This window comes from Desmodus rotundus, chromosome 4, assembly GCF_022682495.2.
Source record: "Desmodus rotundus isolate HL8 chromosome 4, HLdesRot8A.1, whole genome shotgun sequence".
Taxonomy (NCBI): domain Eukaryota; kingdom Metazoa; phylum Chordata; class Mammalia; order Chiroptera; family Phyllostomidae; genus Desmodus; species Desmodus rotundus.
In genome coordinates this window covers 73,410,069-73,431,881 of record NC_071390.1, presented here as the reverse complement: position 1 = coordinate 73,431,881, position 21,813 = coordinate 73,410,069, and the positions used below count along the sequence as shown (strand labels likewise).

The 21,813-nt window shown below is 41.5% G+C and overlaps 1 pseudogene; it reads left to right on the top strand.

Moving 5' to 3' along the window:
• The first annotated feature begins 17,552 nt into the window (after positions 1-17,552).
• On the top strand, positions 17,553-18,063 carry LOC112317837 (protein tyrosine phosphatase type IVA 1-like; annotated as a pseudogene).
• Positions 18,064-21,813: the final 3,750 nt, after the last annotated feature.

Genomic DNA, 21,813 nt, shown 5'->3' with positions numbered 1-21,813 from the left:
AGGAAATTCCATGCTGTTTTCCACAGTGGCCTCACCAGTCTGCATTCCCACCAACAGTGCACTAGGGTTGCTTTTTCTCGGCATCCTCTCCAACATTTGTTTGTGGATTTGTTTATGTTGGCCACTCTGACTGGTGTGAGATGTTACCTCATTGTGGTGTTAATTTGCATCTCTCTGATGGCTAGTGATGTTGAGAATCTTCTCATATGTTTCTGGGCCCTCTGTATGTCTTCCTTGGAGAAGTGTCTGTTCAAGACCTTTGCCCATTTTTTAATTGGGTTGTTTGTCTTCCTGGAGTAGAGTGGTGTGAGTTCTTTGTATATTTTGGAGATCAGGTCCTAGTCTGAGGTATCATTAGCAAATATGTTTTGCCATACTGTTGGTTCTCTTTGTAATTTGGTGCTGTTTTCTTTAGCCATGCAGGAGCTTTTAATTTTGATGAGGTCCCATTTGTTTATTCTTTCCTTTATGTCCCTTGCTTTAGGGGACATGTCTGTGAGGATGTCGCTGCATGGAATGTCTGACATTTTCCTGCCAATGTTTTCCTCAAGGACTTTTATGGTGTTACGACTTATATTTAAGTCTTTTATCCATCTTGAGGTTATTTTTGTGTGTGGCGTAAGTTGGTGATCGAGTTTCATTTATTTTGCACATAGCTGTCCCGATCTCCCAACACCATCTGTTGATGAGGCTGTTTTTGCTCCATTTTATGCTCCTGCCTCCTTTGTCAAATACTAATTGACCGTAAAGAGTTGAGTTTATTTCTGGGCTCTCTGTTCTGTTCCATTGGACTATGTGCCTGTTTTTATGCCAGTACCAGACTGATTTGATTACAGTGGCCTTGTAATACAGTTTGATATCAGGTATTGTGATCCCTCCGGCTTTGTTCTTCTTTCTCAAAATTGCTGCAGCTATTCGTGGTTGTTTATGGTTCCATATAAATTTCTGAAATGTTTGTTCTATATCTGTTAAAAATGTCATGCGTACTCTAATAGGGATTGCATTGAATCGATAAATCGCTTTGGGTAGTATGGCCATTTTGATGATGTTAATTCTTCCAATCCATGAGCATGGTACATGCTTCCATTTGTTTGTGTCTTCCTTAATTTCTCTCTTCAGTGTTGTGTAGTTTTCTGATAACAGGTCTTTTACCTCCTTGGTTAGGTTTATTCCTAGGTACTTGATTTTTCTTGTTGCTATATCAAATGGGATTTTTTTCCTGATTTCTGTTCCTGCAGTTTTGTTTTTGGTGTACAGGAATGCCTTTGATTTCTGAGTATTGACTTTGTATCCAGCTGTTTTGCCAAATTCATTTATTACGTCAAGTAGTTTTTTGGTGAAGTCTATAGGATTTTCCATGTACACTATCATGTCATCTGCAAACAGTGACAGTTTCATTTCCTCCTTTACAATTTGGATGCCTTTTATTTCTTTTTCTAGTCTGATTGCTATGGCTAAAACTTCCAATACTATGTTGAATAGGAATGGTGAGAGAGGGCATCCTTGTCTTGTTCCTCAACTTAGTGGGAAAGCTCTAAGTTCTTGTCCATTGAGTATGATGTTGGCTGTAGGTCTCTCATATATGGCCTTTATTATGTTGAGGAATGCTCCCTCTATTCCAACTTTGTTGAGTGTTTTTACCAGAAATGGGTGCTGTATCTTATCAAATGCATTTTCTGCATCTATTGATATGATCATGTGATTTTTGTCTTTGCTGTTGTTGATGTGATGTATTATGTTTATTGATTTGCAAATATTGTACCATGCTTGCATCCCTGGGATGAATCCCACTTGGTCATGGTATGTGATCCTTTCAATGTATTGCTGGATGCGGTTTGCCAATATTTTGTTGAGAATTTTAGCATCTATGTTCATCAGCGATATTGGCCTGAAGTTTTCTTTCTTCGTTGTGTCTTTATGTGGTTTGGTATTAAGATGATGCCTGCTTCATAAAGAGAGTTTGGGAGTCTTCCATCAGTTTGGATTTTTTTGAATAGTCTGTGAAGGATAGGGGTTAGCTCTTCCTTAAATGCTTTGTAGAATTCTCCTGTGAAACCATCTGGTCCAGGGCTTTTGTGTGTTGGGAGTTTTTTGACGACAGCTTCAATTTCGTCTGTGTTATTGGTCTGTTCAGATTTTCTGCTTCTTCATTCAGTTTTGGAAGATTATATTTTTCTAGAAATGTGTCCATTTCACCTATGTTTTGAAATTTCCTGGCTTGCAGTTCTTCATTGTAATATCTTACAATCCTTTGTATTTGGGGTATCAGTTATAATCTCTCCTCTTTCATTTCTAATTGTGTTTATTTGGATCCTCTCTCTTTTTTTCCTTGATAACCCTACTTAAGGCTTGTCAGTTTTGTTTATCTTTTCAAAGAACCACGTGCTGAATTCATTGATCCTTAGAATTGTGCTTTTAGTCTCTATGTCATTTAACTCTGCTCTGATCTGGTGATTTGCTTTCTTCTGCTTGCTCTGGGCTGTCTTTGTTGTTGTTCCTCCAGTTCTTGTAGGCGTAGGGTTAGGTTGTTTGTTTGAAATGTTTCTATCTTTTTAAGGTAGGCCTGTATTGCTATGAACTTCCCTCTCAGGACTGCCTTGCTGTGTCCCATAGGATTTGGTTTGTTGTGAGTTCATTTTCATTTGTTTCCAGAAAGCTTTTGATTTCTTCCCTAAACTCGTTCTTGACCCATTCATTGTTTAATAGCATGACATTCAGTCCCCTGATTTTGAGTGTTTTGGGTTTTTCGCTTTGGGGTTGGTTTCAGGTTTCGGTCCCTTTTGGTCAGAGAAAATGCTTGATATGATTTCAATTTTCTTGAATTTGTTGAGGCTTGCTTTGTGTCCTATCATGTGGTCTATCACTGAAAATATTCCATTTACACTTGAAAAGTATGTGTATTTTGCTTCTTTGGGATGAAAAGCTCTATATATATCAGTTAAGTCCATTTCCTCTAGGGTATTGTTAAGTGACACAATATCCTTCTTGATATTTTGTTTGGAAGACCTGTCCATTTTTGACAGTGGGGTGTGAAAGTCCCCTACTATTGTTGTGTTGCTGTCAATATCTTTCTTGAAGTCCTCCAAGATTTCCTTTATGTATTTGGGTGCTCCTATGTTGGGTGCATATATATTTACAATGTTGATGTCTTCTTGGTGGATTCTTCCTTTGAGTATTATGAAGTGTCCTTCTGGGTCTCTCGTTATGGCCCTTCTGTGGATCTATTTTGTCTGATATGAGTATTGCTACCCTTGCTTTTTTTTTTCCTGTCCGTTTGCTTGGAAAATTTGTTTCCAGCCCTTCACTTTCAGTCTGTGTAAGTCTTTTGTCCTGAGATGGGTCTCTTGTAGGCAGCATATGGTGGGTCATATTTTCTTATCCATTCAGCTATTCTATGTCTTTTGATTGGAGCATTTAATCCATTTACCTTTAATTTTATTATCGATAGGTAGTTATTCATTGCCATTTTTTCCTACCTGTGTTCCTCTCTCTTTCTCTTTTCCTTCCTTTCCTTAAAGCAGTCCCTTTAGCATCTCTTGCAGAACTGGTTTGGTGGAGCTGTATTCTTTTAGACTTCTTTTGTCTGGGAAACTCTTTATTTGGCCTTCTATCTTGATGGAGAGTCTTGCCTGGTAAAGTAGTCTTGCTTGCAGGCCTCTGGTTCTCATTACTTGGAATATTTTTTTGCCATTCTCTTCTGGCTTTGAGCGTTTCCATTGAGAAGTCAGTTGCTAACATTATTGGGGCTCCCTTGTATGTTACTTCCTGTTTCTCCCTTGCTGCCTTTAAGATCCTCTCTTTGTCTTGGAATTTGGCCATTTTAATTATGATTTGTCTTGCAGTGGGTCTCTTTGGGTTCCTCTTGCTTGGGACTCTCTGTGTTTCCTGGATTTGTGTGACCTTTTCTCTCCTCAGATTAGGGAAATTTTCCATCATTACTTTTTCAAACAGGTTTTCTATCCCTTGCTATTCTTCTTCTCCTTCTGGTATTCCTATTATACAGATATTGTTATGTTTCATGTTGTCCTTCTTTTCCCTTATTACCTCTTCATTCTTTCTGAGCCTCTTTTCCTTTTCTTGCTCTTTCTGGGTGTTTTTTTCTACTCTTTCCTCCAGCTTGCTGATCCGATCTTCTGCTTCTTCAAGTGTGGTTTTGATTCCTTCTATTGTGTTCTTCAATTCAGAAATTGTATTGTTCATTTCCTCCTGGCCGTTGATGATAATTTCTATTTCCTTTTCATGTGGATATAGGTTGCAGTCAGTTCATTGTATTTTCCCTGTAGTTTCTGGTATTTCTCTGTGAGTTCAGAGAGCTCAGTGAGCTTCCTGATCACCATTGCTTTGAAATCAGTGTCCGATAGTTGACTTGCCTCTTTTTCAGTTAGCATTCTTTCTGAGGCTTCCTCCTTTCCTTTCATTTGGGCATTGTTTCTTCATCTTCCCTTTGTTTGTGAGACTCTTGTTGTTAGCCTCTGCTTCTTAAATTGATCTGTTCTGACTCTCTGGGTTTATGGTATGAACTTCTATGGTAGAATGCCAATGGGATTCAGTGGTGCTGTCTCCTTAATCTCCTGTGCTCACTGGTCTTGAGCTGATGTTTGTTGTGTAACACTGTGTAACTCTGGTCTTTTCAGCACTCCAGGTTTTCTTCTCTCACCTGTGGGAAAAAGACGAAGCGGCAAAAAAAAAAAAAGACAAAAGAAGGGAAGGAGGGAAAAAGGGAATAGAAAAGGAAAGGAAGGAAGGAAGAAGGAATAAAGAAAGATTGGAGGCAAGGTAAGAAGGAATTTTAACAAAAATTAAAACAAAAGAATAAATAAAAGAAGGCAGGAAGAGGGAATAAAAAAGGTAAAGGATGGAAGGAAGAAGAAATAAAATAAAAAGAAAGGACAGAAAGGAAGAAGGAATTCAGGGGGAAAGGAGGAAAGAAAAAAAAAAAAGTCTTCTGCTGGCTTTAAACCAGTCAGGTTAGTTCTGCTGGTCTGCTTGTCTGTGGAACGGGAGTGGGTGGTTGGAAGGTTTGGTTTCACTTTTCTCCCTTCCTGAGCCACACTCCTCGCTGTTGTTCAGCCTTCAGTCCAGTTCCCCTGGGTCCTTCTACTCCCCACTAGGCCTTTAGTTCACCAGCTGTGCTGTCCTTGAGTTGCACCAATTAGGAGCTACTCACATTCCACCTTCTTGCTCTTTGCTGTCTTAGATGCTAGGGGCTCTGGGTGCTGCTATGGGGTAGTTCAGCCCCTTACTGTGTCGAGTCTTTCTGGGGAATGCAGTCTCCCCTAGCCCTACATCTCACCTCTGCTGGGCGTTCTACCTTCCTCCTCGAGAGCCAGTAGGCCCTGCAGGGTTTTGTGCCCAGGGGCTGGGTAGGAGTTTTTCATAACTGGTGCTTTTGGGTGTGGTCACCTGCAGGCAGCCAGGCTGTTGATCGGGTTGTGTGGCTGATATTGGCTTTGGGCCTGGGTTGGCTGCTGATCCCCAGCTCTGAGTCTGTGTGTGGCTCAGCAGCCACTGATCAGGTTGCGCACCCACCCGAGGTTTCAGGTGTGGGCGCCCAGCCAGAGTTTTAGTGGTGTGCGCCCACCCAAGTGCTTTTTGTCTGTGCGCCCAGGCAGCCAGGCCGCTTATCAGGGCGCGCGCCTACCCGGGGTTTCAGGTGTGGGCCCCAGTCCACTGATTGGGGTACGCACCCACTGGGGCACTTTGGGTCTAGTGCCCAGGCAGCCGGGCCCCTTATCAGGGCACGCTCACCCGGAGTTTCAGCTGTGGGCCCCCACTCCGCTAATCTGGGTGGGCGCCGGCAGGGCTTCAGGTGAGCACTCGGGCTGCTTTTCCGTGTTCATAGTCCAGGGGCTGAGGGGGGAGGGGTGCCAGAGACCGCAGCTGCTGCGGAGAGTTCTCTAACTAGCTGCTGAGTGCCTCTATTTTCTTTTCATTTTTGAGAAATTCTTCCTATTCAAGCCCCCCTGGTTGAAACAAGTACCTGGCTGCTCACACAGCTCAGTCTCCCTCTCTCCCAAGAATCCTTCAGCAGACCCTGAGCCCGGGCTGGGGCTTCAGCCGCCCTGGTCTCCGCGCTCATCCCGGGGACCTTATTGTCCTTAAACACTCTTCTTACTTTGCCTGATCTTTCAATGTCCTCTATCTTTGGTCTCCAATCTTCATATATGCTGTATTACTGTTGGCTGTTTGCTCTGCTCCTCAGATCAGCTAGGTGTTTCACTGGCATTGAGGGGAAGTGGACTCTGCTCCCACCTATCTCACCGCCATCTTGAGCTGGTCAGGTTTGCTTGTTTAAAGTGCATCCTTGGAGGACTTATAATCTGAAATGTGTGGCCAATATAGCAAATCACATTTCACTTGACATATAAGTAATGCATCTGTGGCATCAAGCACTGTTTGCCATTATACTATTTAATAATAATAATTAGAACTGACGCAAGACTATCTGTCTCCAAATTTGGACATTAATATATCTGTACAAACTGAAACAGTGTTTTAAAATGTCCTGAAATCATTAAATCATCTTAAACATGATTGCTTATATTATTTATATCATCTACACATCTGATCTCTGAAATAAATTCCAGCATGATATTTAGACAACATGATGATTTCTACCTATTGTCTGACCTTTATCTGGATTGGCAGTCTGGTAATCATATTTATTTATCATTCACACAACATAAAGAAATGACATCTACTAAGCATTTGGCTCTTTTCCTTTCATCATTGACACTGCCAGTTGTCCTAATTTGGGCTGTCTCTTTTCTCCTTTGTGTTTTCTTTTTATGGCTTGGAAAAATGTAATAGTCTCTTATATCTCTTTGTTTCCATTTTCCCCCCTTAGTATGCTCAGGAATGCTTTAGGCTATGTGTGATACAAACACTTGGCCTAAACTGACTTAAACAAAGGAAAATGAATTATGTCAAATTGTGAGAGTCCAAAGGTAGAGGTGGCTCAGGCCCACAGTATCATCAGTAGCTAAGTGATGACATGAGCAACCCACTTTCACTCTGTCCCTCCACTCTGCCCTCCTCAGGATCAGCTTCATTAAGGTGCTGTTTTGGTGGCTCATGGCAATGGGAATTGCATGTTCAGTAAAAGGAGAGGGTGAGCAAGACAAGTAACAAGAGACTGAGCTAGACACAGAGAGATCTCCTTTTAGCCTGCAGTCTGCATCATTCTCTTCAAGCTTATTGGTGCAAATTAAGTCATTTGTTAATCCCTGGATCAAGAACACCTGTCAAAGGAATGCCTTAGGTTGATTGGCAAATTAGACTAGGCAGGATTGTCCTTTGAAAGTGGGGATGGGAAGGTAGTCTCTACGAGAATCAGATGGCTTACTCAATTACAAAATAATTAAAGGGGCAAATTACTGAGTTTCGATCAGGGTTATGAGGGCCAATAAAGAATGGGGTAGCTCCCTGGGACTAGTCATTGTGGGAAGCTAGTGTCATCACTGGGCCTGAGATGCATGAGGAGGGAACAGAGTTGCTGAAACTCAATTAGAGCTGTTGCTGTGGGAAAGTCCAGTGGTCAGGCAGCCTGGGAAGCACCGAGCTGCCAATGCCTTCAATGGCTGGATCCCAACAGAAGCCAAAGGACAAGTGAGGCCAGGTGATGCAGAGCACAGGGTGGAAAGTGGGGATTCTAGTTCTGGAGGGATAAGTGCAGGCTAACCCAAATGTCAATGGAGCAAAATCTGTTAGGAACAAAGAAGGAGAATATGGGAGGTGGGTGGCAACCTGTGTGTGTGTCCCTCACACCCTTGAATCTGTCCACCCTTGGTGCAGGGGGATTGATCTAACATACAAATGTAATCATGTCATTTTCCTGCTTTAAATCTTTCAAACACTTTCCTGAACCTTTAGGGTAAAGGCTTCTGTGTGCATACAGGGACCCTGATGATCAGGCCCTCCTTCCTTTTCCAGCTTAATTTGTTCCTTCTTTTACTCAGCTGCACTAAGTTCCAGATACACTAAATGTCTTCATTTCCTACAGTATAGCTCCTTTGTTACCTTGGCACAAGTCAAAGTTTCCTCTGCCTTCCCATTTCATTGCCTAGCTAAACACTATTCTCTTAGGACTGGTCAAACTTCCCAGCTCAGGAAGCCTTCCCTGACCCTGCCTTCATGTTGGGCAGTTCTTGAGCCCTATGGCCCCAGGCAGGTTCTGTCTTAGTCTTCTTCAGTCTCACCTGACCACACTAGAGATGACTGTTTCCTCTACTTATTTTTACAAGACTGTGAGCCCCTCCAGGGCAGCAATGTGTTTTTCCTTTCCTATATCAATGAGGATGTTGGATAATTGATTTCACAAAAATGAATACTGGATTTGTATATTCTGTCTTTAGCCATGTCCAGAATAGCACTGGGCTGAGGTCTGGTGTCAATCCTTGCTTTACAACACTGTTACTGCATGGTATCAAGCAAAACATTTACCTTACCGTGGGAAGATGGAGGTGAGATAGGTGGAAGCAGAGTCCACTTCCCCTCAACACCAGTGAAACACCTAGCTGATCTGAGGAGCAGAGCAAACAGCCAACAGTATTCCAGCATATATGAAGATCGGAGACCAAAGATAGAGGACATTGAAAGATCTGATGGTAAGAAGAGTGCTTAAGGACAATAAGGTCCCAGGGACCAGCGCGGGCACAGGGTCTGCTGCAGGATTCTTGGGAGAGAGCCAGGCTGAGCTGTGTGAGCAGCCAGGTGCTTGCTGGGACCAGGGGGGCTTGAATAGGAAGAATTTCTCAAAAAGAAAAAGAAAATAGAGGCAATCAGGGGCTAGTTAGAGAACTCTCCAGAGCAGCCACCATCTCTAGCACCCCTCCCCCTCAGCCCCTTAACGCTGAACGCAGGACAAGCAACCCCAGCGCTCACATGAAGCCCGGTTGTGAGCACTCAGATCAGCGGACTGGGGGCCCACAACTGAAACCCCATCTGGCCGCCCACACTGAGACCCCGGGGGGGCGCCCACACCTGAAACCTCGGGTGGGTGCACACCAGGAACAGAGGCTAGCTGCCGCACGCACAGGCCCAAGGCGGCAGACAGACCAGGCACGCACGTGACTCAGGCCCAAAGCAGCAGAAAGACAGGCCTCATTGTGTAAATATACCATAGTTTTTTGATCCACTCATTGGCTGATGGGCACTTACACAATGGAGTTTTATGCAGCAGAGAGAAAGAACGAGCTTATAACCTTTTGCAACAGCATGGGTGGAACTGGAGAGCATTATGTTAAGTGAAACAAGCCAGACAGTGAGGGACAAATACCATATGATCTCACCTTTAACTGGAACATAATAAATAGAAGAAAAAAGGAAGCAAAATATAACCAGAGACATTGAAGTTAAGAACAATGTAACAATGGGCAGGGGGGAGTGGGGAGGGGACAGTGAGGAGAGGGGATTACAGGAACTACTATAAAGGACACATGTACAAAATCAAGGGAGACGGTGGAGGTGGGGGAGGGAGGGGGGTCAGCCGGGGTGGGGTGGAGGAATGGAGAGAAAGGGCACACAATGGTAATTGAATAACAACAAAAAATTAAAGTTGCCAAAGCTGAAGACCAGCCTGCCCCACGCAACTCAGTCCCAAAGCGGCTGGTCCCGCCGGCCTCACATGTAACTTATGCCCAAAGCACCGAAGCAGAAAGACAGGCCATGCACAACCCAGGTCAAAGCCGCAGATCGGGTGATCAAACGCCTGGCTGCCTGCCAGAGACCACACCTAAAAGTACCGGTTCTGAACAACTCCAACCCAGCCCCTGCGAACAAGCCCTGTAGGGCCTACTGGCTCTCTAGGACTAAGGCAGAAAACCCAGCAGAGGGGAGCTGCAGGACTAGGGGAGACTGCATTCTCCGGAAAGACTTGACCCAGTAGGGGGCTGAACTACCCCATAGCAGCACCGAGAGCTCCTAGCATCTAAGACAGCAAAGAGCAAGAAGGGGGAGTGTGAGTTGCCCCTAATTGGTGCAACTCAAGGACAGGACAACTGGTGAATGAAAGTCATAGTGGGGAGCAGAAGGACCCAGAGGAACTGGCCTGCAGGCTGAAAACAGGGAAGAGTGTGGCTCCGGAAGGGAGAAAAGTGAAACCAATCCTTCCATCCATCTCCTCCCATTTCACAGACAGGAAGACAAGCAGAACTAACCTGACTGGTTTAAAGCCAGCAGAAGACTTTATTTTTTTTCTCTTTCCTCCTTTCCACCTGAATTCCTTCTTCCTTTCTGTGCTTCTTTCCTTTTTTATTCCTTCTTCCATCTTTTACTTTTTTTATTCCTTCTTCCTGCCTTCTTTTATTTATTCTTTTGTTTTAACTTTTGTTAAAATTCCTTCTTATCTTGCCTCTGATCTTTCTTTATTCCTTATTTATTCCTTCCTTTCCTTTTCTATTCCCTTTTTCCCTCCTTCCCTTCTCTCTCTTTTTTTTTTTGTTCCTTTCGTCTTTTTCCCACAGGTGAGACAATAAAACCTGGAGTGCTGAAAAGACCAGAGTTAGACTGTGTTACACCAAAAACATCAGCTCAAGACCAATGAGCACAGGAGATTAAGGGACAGAACCACAGATGCCCATTGACATCTACCATAGAAGTTCATACCATAAACCCAGGGAGTCAGAATAGATCTATCTAAGAACCAGAGGCTAACAAGAAGACTCTCAAAAACAGTAGGAAGACAAAGAAACAATGCCCAAATGAAAGGAAAGGAGGAGGTCTCAGAAAGAATGTTAACTGAAAAAAGGCAAGTCAACTATCAGACACTGATTTCAAAGCAATGGTTATCAGGAAGCTCACTGAGCTCTCTGAACTCACAGAGAAATACCAGAAATTACAGGGAAACTACAATGAACTGACTGCAACCTATATCCACATGAAAAGGAAACAGAAATTATCATCAAGGGCCAGGAGGAAATGAACAATACAATTTCTGAATTGAAGAACACAGTAGAAGGAATCAAAAGCATACTTGATGAAGCAGAAGATCAGATCAGCGAGCTGGAAGACAAAGTAGAAAAAAACACCCAGAAAGAGCAAGAAAAGGAAAAGAGGCTCAGAAAGAATGAAGAGGTAATAAGGGAAAAGAAGGACAACATGAAACATAACAATATCTGTATAATAGGAATACCAGAAGGAGAAGAAGAAGAGCAAGGGATAGAAAACCTGTTTGAAAAAGTAATGATGGAAGATTTCCCTAATCTGAGGAGAGAAAAGGTCACACAAATCCAGGAAACACAGAGTCCCAAGCAAGAGGAACCCAAAGAGACCCACTGCAAGACAAATCATAATTAAAATGGCCAAATTCCAAGACAAAGAGAGGATCTTAAAGGCAGCAAGGGAGAAACAGGAAGTAACACACAAGGGAGCTCCAATAAGTTTAGCAACTGACTTCTCAATGGAAACGCTCAAAGCCAGAAGAGAATGGCAAAAAATATTCCAAGTAATGAGAACCAGAGGCCTGCAACCAAGGCTACTTTACCCAGCAAGGCTCTCCTTCAAGAAAGAAGGCCAAATAAAGAGTTTCCCAGACAAAAGAAGTCTAAAAGAATACACTTTCACCAAACCAGGTCTGCAAGACATGCTACAGGTGCTGCTTTAAGGAAAGGAAGAAAAAGAGAGAGAGGAACACAGGTAGGAATAAAGGAAATGAATAACTACCTATCGATAATAACCTTAAATGTAAATGGATTAAGTGCTCCAATCAAAAGACATAAAAATAGCTGAATGGATAAGAAAATATGACCCACACATATGCTGCCTACAAGAGACCCATCTCTGGACAAAAGACCTAAAAGGACAGAATGTAAAGGGCTGGAAACATATTTTCCAAGCAAACAGACAGGAAAAAAAAGCAAGGGTAGCAATACTCATATCAGACAAAATAGATCCACAGAGGGGCCATAAAGAGAGACCCAGAAGGACACTTCATTATACTCACAGGAAGAATCCACCAAGAAGACTTAAGCATTGTAAATATACATGCACCCAACATAGGAGCACCCAAATACATAAAGGAAATCTTGGGGGACTTCAAGAAAGATATTGACAGCAACACAACTATAGTAGGGGACTTTCACACCCCACTATCAAAAATCGACAAGTCTTCCAAACAAAATATCAAGAAGGATATTCTGTCACTTAACAATACCCTAGAGGAAATGGACTTAACTGATATATATAGAGCTTTTCATCCCAAAGAAGCAAAATACACATACTTGTCAAGTGTACTTGGAATATTTTCAGAGATAGACCACAGGATAGGACACAAAGCAAGCCTCAACAAATTCAAGAAAATTGAAATCATATCAAGCATTTTCTCTGACCACAAGGGACTGAAACTAGAAACCAACACCAAAAGAAAAAACCCCAAACACTCGAAATTATGGAGACTGAATGGCATACTATTAAATAATGAATGTGTGAAGAACTAGATTAGGGAAGAAATCAAAATCTTTCTGGAAACAAATGAAAATGAACTCACAACAACCCAAAACCTGTGGGACACAGCAAAGGCAGTCCTGGGAGGGAAGTTCATAGCCATACAGGACTACCTTAAAAAGATAGAAACATTTCAAACAAGCAACCTAATCCTACCCCTACAAGAACTCGAAGAACAACAACAAAGATAGCCCAGAGCAAGCAGAAGGAAGGAAATAACCAGATCAGAGCAGAGGTAAATGACATACAGACTAAAAGCACCATTCTAAGGATCAATGAATCCAGGAGCTGGTTCTTTGAAAAGATAAACACAATTGACAAGCCTTAAGTAGGGTTAATAAGAAAAAAAGAGAGAGGATCCAAATAAACACAATTAGAAATGAAAGAGGAGAGATTACAACTGATACCATAGAAATACAAGGGATTGTAAGAAATTACTACAAAGAACTGTATGCCAAGAAATTTGAAAACCTAGGTGAAATGGACACATTTCTAGAAAATATAATCTTCCAAACTGAATGAAGAAGAAACAGAAAACCTGAACAGACCAATAACAGCAGAGGAAATTGAAGCAGTCATCAGAAAACTCCCAACACACAAAAGCCCTGGATCAGATGGTTTCACAGGAGAATTCTACAAAGCATTTAAGGAAGAGCTAACCCCTATCCTTCACAGACTATTTGAAAAAATCCAAAATGATGGAAGACTCCCAAACTCTTTTTATGAAGCCAGCATCATCCTATTCCCAAAACCAGATGAAGACACAACAAAGAAAGAAAACTTCAGGCCAGTATCGCTCATGAACATAGATGCTAAAATTCTCAACAAAATAATGGCAAACCACATCCAGCAGTACATTAAAAAGATCACATACACCATGACCAAGTTGGATTCATCCCAGGGATGCAAGGATGGTACAATATTCGCAAATCAATAAATGTAATACATCACATCAAGAACAGCAAAGTCAAATATCACATGATCATATCAATAGATGCAGAAAAGCATTTGATAAGATACAGCACCCATTTCTCATAAAAAAAAAAAAAAACTCAGCAAAGTTGGAATAGAGGGAGCATTCCTCAACATAATAAAGGCCATATATGAGAGACCTAGAGCCAACATCATACTAAATGTACATATACTTAGAGCTTTTCCACTAAGATCAGGAACAAGACAAGGATGCTCTCTCTCATCGCTCCTATTCAACATAGCATTGGAAGTCCTAGCCACAGCAATCAGACTAGAAAAAGCAATAAAAGCATCCAAATTGGAAAGGAGGAAATGAAACTGTCACTGTTTGCAGATGATATGGTAGTGTACATGGAAAATCCTACAGACTCCACCAAAAAACTACTCGACCTAATAAATGAATTTGGCAAAAAAGCTGGATAAAAAGTCAATACTCAGAAATCAAAGGCATTCCTGTACACCAACAACGAAACTGCAGAAACAGAAATCAGGAAAAAAATCCCATTTGATATAGCAACAAGAAATATCAAGTACCTAGGAATAAACCTCACCAAGGAGGTAAAAGACCTGTTATCAGAAAACTACACAACACTGAAGAAAGAAATTAAGGAAGACACAAACAATTGGAAGCATGTACCATGCTCATGGATTGGAAGAATTAACATCATCAAAATGGCCATACTACCCAAAGCAATTTATAGATTCAATGCAATCCCTATTAATGTACCCATGACATATTTCACAATATAGAACAAACATTTCAGAAATTTATATGGAACCATGAATGACCGCGAATAGCTGCAGCAATTTTGAGAAAGCAGAACAAAGCAGGAGGGATCACAATACCTGATGTCAAAGTGTATTACAAGGCCACTGTAATCAAACCAGCCTGGTACTGGCATAAAAACAGGCACATAGACTTATGGAACTGAAAAGAGAGCCCAGAAATAAACTCAACTCTTTACGGTCAATTAGTATTTGACAAAGGAGGCAGGAGCATAAAATGGAGCAAAAACAGCCTCATCAACAGATGGTGTTGGGAGATCTGGACAGCTATGTGCAAAATAAATGAAACTCGATCACCAACTTATGCCACACACAAAAATAACCTCAAGATGGATAAAAGACTTAAATATAGGTCATAGCACCATAAAAGTCCTGGAGGAAAACATTGGCAGGAAAATCTCAGACATTCCACGCAGCAACATTCTCACAGACATGTCCCCTAAAGCAAGGGACATAAAGGAAAGAATAAACAAATGGGACATCATCAAAATAAAAAGCTTCTGCATGGCTAAGAAAAACAGCGCCAAATTATGAAGAGAACCAACAGTATGCGAAAACATATTTGCTAATGATACCTCAGACAAGGGCCTGACCTCCAAAATATATAAAGAATTCACATGACTCCACTCCAGGAAGACAAACAACCCAATTAAAAAGTGGGCAAAGGACTTGAACAGACACTTCTCCAAGGAAGACATACAGAGGGCCCAGAGACATATGAGAAGATTCTCAGCATCACTAGCCATCAGAGAGATGCAAATTAAAACCACAATGAGGTACCATCTCACACCAGTCAGAGTGGCCAACATAAACAAATCCACAAACAAATGTTGGATAGGATGCGGAGAAAAGGGAACCCTAGTGCACCGTTGGTGGGAATGCAGACTGGTTGAGGCCACTGTTGAAAACAGCATGGAATTTCCTCAGAAAACTAAAAATGGAACTGCCCTTTGACCCAGCAATTCTGCTGCTGGGATTATACCCTAAAAACCCTGAAACACCAATCCAAAAGAACCTGTGCACCCCAATGTCCATAGCAGCACAATTTACAATAGCCAAGTACTGGAAGCAACCTAAGTTCCCATCAGCAAACGAGTGGATCCAAAAACTATCGTATGTTTATACAATGGAATTCTATGCAGCAGAGAGAAAGATGGAGCTTATACCCTTTGCAACAGCATGGATGGAACTTGAGAGCATTATGTTAAGTGAAATAAGCCAGGCGGTGAAGGACAAATACCATATGATCTCACCTTTAACTGGAACATAATAAATAGAAGATAAAAGGAAACAAAATATAACCAGAGACATTGAATTAAGAACAATCTAACAATGGACAGGGGGGAGTGAAGAGGGGACAGTGAGGAGAGGGGATTACAGGAAATACTTTAAGGGACACATGGACCAAATCAAGCGAGAGGGTGGAGGTGCAGGAGGGAGGGGAGTTCGGCTTGGGTGGGTGGAGGGATGGGGAGAAAAGGCACACAACTGTAATTGAATAACAATAAAAAAACTTTTACCTTTCTGAAATTATTTTCTTTTATAAAATTGACATTAAAATACTTTTTAGGGATGTTTTTGGGCACAAATGTAGTAACTGTAAACCTCCTCATACCCACTGTCAGATTCTTAATTCTCTTTACCATCTACTACCAAATTGCCTGAATCCATTGTCTATGCTGGCCTATTACTAGATAGTGACTTCACTCCCAGACACTTAGACCATGACCCCAACACTGCCTGCCCAGCTTCTCAGCCCCTGGGCCTCTGGAGATTTCTCCTTACCTCCATGAATTTCCAGGTTATACTTTTCCTCCTTTCTGTAAACTCCATGTGTATTCAGGCTCACATTTTAGAGAGTGAAATCTGAAAACCTGTTTAGATTTGCATATTTGTACAAAAAAGGGGGCTCTTTTTACCAGAGGGGAGATGTTGCCTTGCTTGACCGTCAAATGTAGTTCTGACACTTTTAGTAAACTAAATGACTCTCAGTCCAATAGTTTTTTTTTTATTTTTTTATTTTTTCAAGTACAATTGTCTCCATTTCCTTCCTCTGCTACCCCTCCCCACCCATCCCCTCCTCCCACCCTTGATTCTATCCCCTTTGGCTTTGTCCATGTGTCCTTTATACATGTTCCTTGAGGACCCTTCCCCTATTTTCCCCAACTATCCCTCTCCACCCTCTCCTCTGGTTACTGTCTGTTTTGTATTTCAATGTCTCTGGTTACATTTTGCTTGCTTGTTTGTTTTGTTGATTAGGCTCTGCTTATAGTTGAGATCATATGGTATTTGTCTTTCACTGCCTGGCTTATTTCACTTAGAATAATGCTCTCCAGATCCATCCATGTAGATAAAAGACTTAAATATATGTCATGACACCATAACAGTCCAAGAGGAGAACATATGCAGGAAAATCTCAGATATTCCATGCAGCAATATTTTCACAGATATGTCCCCTAGAACAAGGGGCATAAAGGAAAGAACAAATGGGACTTAATCAAAATAAAAATGTTCTGCGTAGCTAAAGAAAACATCAGCAAAATGAAAAGGGAACCGACTGTATGGGAACATATATTTGCAAATGATACCTTGGGCAAGGATTCCCAAGATCTCCAAAATATATAAAGAATTCACATGACTCCACTCCAGGAAGTCAAGCCAAGAAATTTTTAAAACAAGGTATTGTCTCAATCGACTGTAGGCCAGCTTGGCTAGGTGTTCTCATCAGAGTTGTTCACTGCAGGATAGAGTCTGATACTGCCGTCACTGCAAAGCCTTTGCCTCACTACCATGACCTCTGCTACCCCCTGCTCTGCAGCTGCTGCCACCTCTGCCATCTGTGTTGCCACCACCTCAGGACCAGCTGTATGATTAGGCTACAGACTTCAATGAGTAAACATATTCCTAAATTCTGTGGTGTTCTTGGACACTCTTATGGAGTTTCTGAATGGCAGTGGAAATTACTGCCATGCACAGCATGACCTCTACGCAGACAAGTGAACTGTAGAAATTCATTACTACTCCACCAAGAAGCCGCTATAAGAGTGGTTAACCTGGACACAAGTGTTGAACTGAAATCTGCAGAGCATTTTACAAGAGTTCAGACCTGGATTGGGTAATCCTCAGTGCACTTCCTTTCTATTGCCTCAGTATTACTGGATTGAAGAATTGTTGCTTCTTGTTAGGAGGTTCACTTCATTTCTCATTACTCCCAACATCATACTCAAAGCACTGAGAATTTCAAGTGGAGTATATTGAAGTAGACTCGGTTTCTTTGCACCATTTCTGTATCCAATTTTTAAATTCTTTCATAACCCCATTGAGTGTTTGTTAACTAAATTAACATGGCCCGAATGAACTGCCCAGCTTCTGTGGAAGTCATATATAAGAACATGAGATTTCTTATTACACACAATGCAACCAATGTGACCTTAAACAAATTTATAGAGAACTTAAGAAGTATGGCATTTCCACAATAGTTAGAGTATGTGAAGCAACTTATGACACTATCTTGTGGGGAAAGAAGGAATCCATGTTCTTCATTGGCCTTATGATGATGGCGTACCACCATCCAACCAGAGTGCTGATGACTGGTCAGGTCTTGTAAAAATTAAGTTTTATGAACAACCTGGTTGTTGTTTTGCTGTTCATTGTGTTGCAGGCTTTGGGAATGTTCTGGTGCTAGTTGCCCTAGCATTAACTGAAAGTGGAATGAAATATGAAGACACAATACAATTCATAAGACAAAAGTAGCATGGAGCTTTTAACAGCAAACAACTTTTGTATTTGGAGAAGTATCATCCTAAAATGCAGCTGCACTTCAAAGACTCCAGTGGTCATAGAAACAACTGTTGCATTCAATAAAATGGGTCCCTGATGCCATTGCCTAGGAAGTGGAAGTTGAGATAGGACCTAATTTGTCATAAAAATTAGCCAACATATTGGCTTGGTGAATAAATCTAATTAAGTTTCCATAGGAGTGTTGGAAAGAAGTTTTACCAGGCTACAAGCTTGACAGAGTTGCAACTTCTACATTTGAGTTTTGATCAATCAATTGTGACACTTAGCAAAAGATTCTTACTGTTCAGCTTTAAAATGTGCTTATAATTTGTACCCATGGACTTTTTCTGAAATCATGCAGTAGTGAGTTATATCTTTAAATCTATTCCCATGCCAGAATCATATCAATATAAGAGATTTAGAAAGATTAGTTGCCAAAATGTCCAGCACAATAATTACAGAACTAAAAATCCCAGGAACTATGAACACTCTGGACTTTTTGTGTTTTATCCCTTCAGTCATTTCAAACATAGAAAGTAGGGCCTATATGGTTATTTGCCTGCTCACTTTCTCTCACATTCATACAAGTATATATCAGGTTTGTGTAACATTTTTACTTTTATACCTAGTCTTAATGATTATTTAATGTTTTCCCATTAATCTCATTTTGTGCTTTTATGGAAAGCTTCCATTTTGAAAACCTACATTGTCTTTAATGTCTCCAGGAAAAAAAAGCCTTGCAGTTAATTTAATGTTTGCACTTGGGGTGCAACTTATAGGGAGGGCCTGAGAAAAGCATGGGAGGGTGCTATTAAGTATTTTTAGTAAAATGTTGCCTTTGTCTTGTGTGGAACATGTAGAATAATGCTGTTTATTAAATATTTTTTTAAAGGTAAAGGTAGAGATGCTTTGTTGTAGCTGAAACAATTCTTTTTTTTTAAAATATATTTATTGATTATGCTATTACAGTTGTCCCATTTCCCACCCCCCCACTCCACTCCATTCTGTCCACCCCCTCCCTCCGAAATTCCCCCCCTATAGTTTGTGTCCATGGGTCATACTTATAAGTTCTTTGGCTTCTACATTTCCTACACTATTCTTACCCTCCCCCTGTCTGTTTTCCACCTATCATCTATGCTACTTATTCTCTGTACCTTTCCCCACCTCTCCCCCTCCCACTCCCCTATTGACAGCCCTCCATGTGATCTCCATCTCTATGGTTCTGTTCCTGTTCTAGTTGTTTGCCTAGTTTGCTCTTGTTTTTGTTTTAGGTGTGGTTGTTAATAACTGTGAGTTTGCTGTCATTTTTACTGTTCCTATTTTTGATCTTCTTTTTCTTAGGTAACTCCCTTTAACATTTCATATAATAAGGGCTTGCTGATGATGAACTTCTTTAACTTGACCTTATCTGAAAAGCACTTTATCTTCCCTTCCATTCTAAATGATAGCTTTGCTGGATACAGTAATCTTGGATGTAGGTCCTTGCGTTTAATCTTGGGTAATGTAATTATGATGTGCCTTGGTGTGTTCCTCCTTGGGTCCAGCTTCTTTGGGACTCTCTGAGCTTCCTGGACTTCCTGGAAGTCTATTTCCTTTGCCAGATGAGGGAAGTTCTCCTTCATTATTTGTTCAAATAAGTTTTCAATTTGTTGTTCTTCCTGTTCTCCTTCTGGCACCCCTATAATTCGGATGTTGGAACATTTCAAGATGTCCTGGAGGTTCCTAAGCCTCTCCTCATTTTTTTGAATTCTTGTTTCTTCATTCCGTTCTGGTTGACTGTTTATGTCTTCCTTCTGGTCCACACTGTTGATTTCAGTCCCAGTTTCCTTCGCATCACTATTGGTTCCCTGTACATTTTCCTTTGTTTCTCTTGGCATAGCCTTCATTTTTTCATCTGGTTTTTGAACAGATTCAACCAATTCTGTGAGCATCTTGATAACCAGTGTTTTGAACTGTGCATCCGATAGGTTGGCTGTCTCTTCCTCACTTAGTTGTATTTTTTCTGGAGCTTTGAAGTGTTCTGTCATTTGGGCCATTTTTGTTGTTGTTGTCTTGGGGTGTCTGTTACTTAAAGGGGCGGAGCCTTAGGTGTTTCCCGGGGTGGGGTAATGCTGGTCGCTTCGCTGTGACTCTGTATGTGGGGGAGGGGCCGAGAGGGAGCAATGGTGCTTGCTTCACTCTCCTCTGGATTTCAATCTTTCACTCTGATACCCACAGTCAAACTGGGCCCCTCTAGTGCTGGTTCCTGAGTGGGTGGGCTTGTGCACGCCCTAGGCCCCTGTGGGTCTCTCCAACGACCTCTCCTGTGAGGCTGGGAGTCTCTCCTGCTGTTGCCCCGACCCCCACGGGAGTTTTCAATCAGAGGTTTGAGGCTTTATTTCCCTGCTCTGGAGGCCTGGGTTGGGTGGTCTGCTTCGCTCCCTGCCGTTTGTCCGGTTTATCTGTGCGTGAATGTGGGGCCGCTGGGTGCTACCCACCGCTCTGCCTGCCCAGTTCTCCACCACTCTGAGTCCGGCCCTCTCGGTTTATCTGTGTGCGAATGAGGGGCCGCAGGGTCTACTAGTGGTCAGACTGCCTGCCCCGTTTGTCCCACACTCCGCCAGTCTCGGTCCCGCCATGGCCACGCAAGTCCTTTTCCGCCCTGGTGCCCGTCTCCGCCCCTCCTACCGGTCTGGATGCATGTTTATTTTTCACTTCCTTGGTGTCGGACTTCCTTGCCATTTGATTTTCTGTCAGTTCTGGTTGTGCGAGGAGGCGTAGTGTGTCTACCTACGCCGCCATCTTGGTTCTCTGAAGAAACAATTCTTAATCATAAAAATTCTGAAATTCTTGTATTTGTTTTTATACATTCTGGAGTTGTTTACCAAATTATTTTTGTTTGACAAGCGATTTTTTCTTTCCCATCCTCTCTTGCAAAAAAAGTGGATTTCTGCTAATGAATTGAGCAGACATCTAATATTTTTTTATGCCTTTTGATCTGTGTAACTCAAGTATTTAGATACTTGATAATTTGTTTTATTATGTAATTGATAAAGTGGTAAAGTGTATTAATGTAAGTTCAACCATATATTTATACTTTCTGGGAATGGATGGTTATAATTCTGTGGGAGAAATAATTTGTCAGTGTTTACCAAATTATAAAAAATCTAGTGTGAGAGCTTAAACATCTAAGTAAATAAAGAAATGTATTTATCATCACACAAAAAAGAAATTTTTAGAAGAAATTGTCATTAAAAAGTAACTCAGAATGTATAACAATCTTTGTTATTATTATGTATGTTAATTTTGACTTGACATCTTACCACAATCATTTGAGAAATAAGAGTAAGGAGTCAGTTGTTTATTCTTACTATGGCACAGAGCTAGGTGCTATGATCCTGTTGGGTTAGGCACTGGCAGCTCCCCACCCCTGCCTTTCCCCAGAAGTAGTGCCCTCCTCTCTTCTTTCCCATTATCATCAAATGATTCCCTTGCCTTCTTTGATTTTGTTTGCTGCATAGAAATAACTCTTTTTTAAGGACTGTCTGTCTGTATAAAATGTATTGTAAAGCTGGATGGTGGTACAGAACTGAAGTCTTACTCTGCTTCAGTCTATGATTAAGAAAATGAAGCAGAAATAAAAGATTCCAAAGCTATGTAATACTGGAGTTAGATTAAACCCTCTTCTCTGACCCCTCTGCCTTCCAACTAAATACCAATATCTATTGTCCCATGGCAGTACTGAATCTAAGGAGACCTACAAAATACATGTACATCACTGCATAAATTAGAGATACCTCAGAATAAAGGCATCCTGGTGTTTTTTTCTCTGTCCTTTCATTTTCTGTTTATAAA